Raw genomic sequence first — 3631 nt, 5'->3', positions numbered from 1 at the left:
TGATAGAGACTGAAAGAAGCCCATCATATGTGTGTGTGTGATTGTGTTTGTCCCCCCACCATCGCTTGCCAACTGATGTTGGTGTGTTTATGTCCCCGTAACTTAGTGGTTCAGCAAAAGGGACCGATAAAATAAGTACTAGGCTTACAAAGAACAAGTCCTCTGGTCGATTTGTTCGACTGAAGGCAGTGCTCCAGCATGGCCACAGTTAAATGACTAGCTGCTCTCTTATCAACCTTGAATAAGTACAACTAATCAATGTAGCATGAGATAGAGTAATCCTTTAACTATCATGGCTGTTATGTTCCAAAACCTCCCACAGAAGGAGTCCATGATATAAATTTACATATGCTAGCCAGAAAAATCTGTGATGTACTGAGTGGGCAACAGGTGAACTGAGATGTACTGAGTCCAAAATAAGTGAACCACAATGTACTAAGTGCGTGATGAGTGAACAATGATATGGCATGGGATTATAGTAATAACATATAACATAATCACAAAATGCTCAGTCATAATCAGCTAAAGAAGCTAAACTGGTTGACTATAAAAATATTATACTTCAAAAATATATTTTTTCAACATAAATATTTCAGTGCACTTTTCTTTTTTTATTTTAATTCACCACATGATGTCTTTCTCAAACATTTCCACTACACACACACACACATGTATTTGTTACTGGTGAAGGCTGGTTTATAGGGCTACCCTAGGTTTCTTGCCATGAAGGTATCCTTTATGGCGTATCTTCAGACCCTAAGACCTCAACAGGTTTTAGGGTCTCAAGATACCTTTATGGTGAAAAATCCAAGGTAACCCAATAAACCAGCCTTCACCAGGAATAAATATAGACTGCTCTACTTCTTAGAGTGTGCTTATCTGAATTCATGTTTTTCTAAAAAACATATATATATACTTCAAATATAAGGACAAAATATTTTTTCAAAAACTTTATCAGTGGCCAGTATATGAAAAAGTACCTTTAAAAGTGAAATTATAAATATAATTATAAATAAGGGCAAAAGAAAAAAATTTTCCTTGCCAATATACTGAAATAAACGCTAAATTGTCTAACCACATTAAATATTTTCACCATTATTATTACACGGTGTTGAAACGAGAAAGCAAGACAATAGAAATTCATAAAACATACATAGATCAGAAATGAGCCCCTAAACCTGCGAGGCCCCCAGGTAACCACCCAGTGTGCTTATGTCTTTTGACAGCACCGACTGACCTCATTAAAGAGATAAAGGCTTCCTCTAAACCCTAATCTCTCAATGCTTATTGACCAACTAATAAACTGGGGTAATATAGCTGACAGACCAGTCACCTCACTGCTTTAGAGAAAACGGTGGGACTGCCAATATTTTAACATTTCATCATTGATTTTCATGCTTTCTTTCAATAACTCAAATCACAGCACCTATATTTGTAACAGTATATAAATAGAAGTTATCTGTTAATCCTAAAAATAGAAATAATCCATCAATTTCCAAATTTTCATGAATGATTTTTAATATTTCTGTCCCTTCATTGTTCACTATATTTAGAAAAGTTTACAGATCTAATGAAGTTTTTCGATTGTGTTTAGTGTAAGCCAACACCATTGACGTAGGCTTCCTTTCCGGACATTTCAAGAAATTATTTCTCAATGGCCGAGAAGTCCATAAAACATCATCATCATCATCATTATTATTATTATTATTATTATTATTATTATTATTATTATTATTATTATTATTATTATTATTATTATTATTATTATTATAATAAAGGTGAAGAGCTGGCAGAACCTTTAGCATGCTGAACAAAATACACACAAGCATTTTGCCAGCCCTTATACATTCTGAGTTAAAAATCTTGCTTGAAGGTCAACTTTGCTTTTAATCCCTTTTTGGGGTTGATAAAATAAGTACCAGTTATGCACTGGTATCAATATAATCGATCAGCCCCCCCCCCCTTCCCAATCAATTTTCAGGCCTTGGGCCTATAGCAGAAAAAAATTATCAATTGTCATTATAAAGCCCGCAGAACACCCTTGATTGATCACAGGTTTGTATGAAGAAAAGAATTGACTTGCCGCTAAATACCAGCACCACCACCACCAACAACAAAAAGAGACAATTTGAACTCAAATCCATATTAAGCAAGGCAGTCCACTCACTTACTCCACCATGTAACTTGGCTGTTTCATTCATCCGCCATGCACACACAGATATGTATGTATGTATGTGTGTGTGTGTGTGTGTGTATGCATGTATGAATGCATGTATGTAAATGGTAGCAGAAGAAGAGAAAGAAGATGATTTCCTGGACATTATTAGTTAAGCAGGGAGGTTTTAACCTGCAGCAAGACTTTCAAACTGATTTAATCAAGCTATTTCGGTGGCCAATAAAACATTTTTACCCTGTAGTGATAGCTATTTTCAGTCTGTACTAGTAAAACACTTGTTCTATTATCAAAAACAAACACACACACACACACAAATGATTTGAAATACCCCGCCCCCTCCACACTATCTTTCTCCATTCCAAGAAAAACAAACAACAACAACAAACAAAACCAACCAGAATAAAACTGCCATTTTGGACAAGCTATTTTTAAATTAATATTTCGCATTAATTGTATTTCTCCACATCGTTTGCATTTTACAATTTCAAAAATAAGACCCGAGTTTTGTAGCGGCGTAAAAATGAAGCCGCCAACCAAATGAAATGCCATTGTCTAAAATACTGACACTATTTATTATTTTGTGCGGAATGATGTTTTGGGGGTTGTTTTTATATTTTTATTTTTTATTTTTCGGTATTTCTGTTTTATGGTTTGTTTGTTTGTGTAAGATTTAGTAAAATACGACCACTGTTTCAGACCTGAGCTACTGATGGGTGTGATGTTGCATGTATTTGTGGAGATAAACAGGAGTTGGAGTGGGGTGGGGGACGAAGAAAAAGGAAAAGAAAATAAATTAGGCGGGTTTTCAATGACCTTAAGTTGTGGTTAATGTAAATTGTTAATACATGAAATGTTGTGAAAGAAAATCTGGATAATAATAATAATAAATGCCCTGATGCAGTACCAGGCAGTGGCTCTCATGGCTTCTGATCTTAACTGGTTGTTAGTGTTATCATGTACATGATAACATGTTATCATGTCTTGGTATAAAAATGGGCTGCAGCAACTATTCTGCTCAATGCCAGAGATTTGCTTGTCAGTTGTTTGACCTTAACCAGTTGAGCATGTCCCTTAGTGGCAGAGCATCATAGCCATGTTCTGAGAGGAATTCTTTGGGGCTTGGATAATTCACTTCTGGAAACGTGGGTGTTTCATTCAGCATCCTTAAACAAACCTTATTCAAGGACCATTTGAGCGGGATGGGCTACTCGACCTGAAGAAAATTCTAACTGGGCCCCACCTGCAAGGTCATGTGCTGTTTATCTTGATATGAAATCACCATGTTGCACACATAGGGTTGTGATGCAGGATAGAATTAAAACCCCTCAAGTAGGGGTGCTCCAGCATGGTTGCAGTCAAATGACTGAAACAAGTAAAAGAATGCGTGTGTGTGTGTGTGTGTGTGTGTATATAAAAGAAAATGAAATGACAAAGAAATAAACAATTATCTTATGA

Source organism: Octopus bimaculoides, chromosome 26 (assembly GCF_001194135.2).
Source record: "Octopus bimaculoides isolate UCB-OBI-ISO-001 chromosome 26, ASM119413v2, whole genome shotgun sequence".
NCBI classification, from domain to species: domain Eukaryota; kingdom Metazoa; phylum Mollusca; class Cephalopoda; order Octopoda; family Octopodidae; genus Octopus; species Octopus bimaculoides.
Note: the sequence above shows the minus strand (reverse complement) of the source record.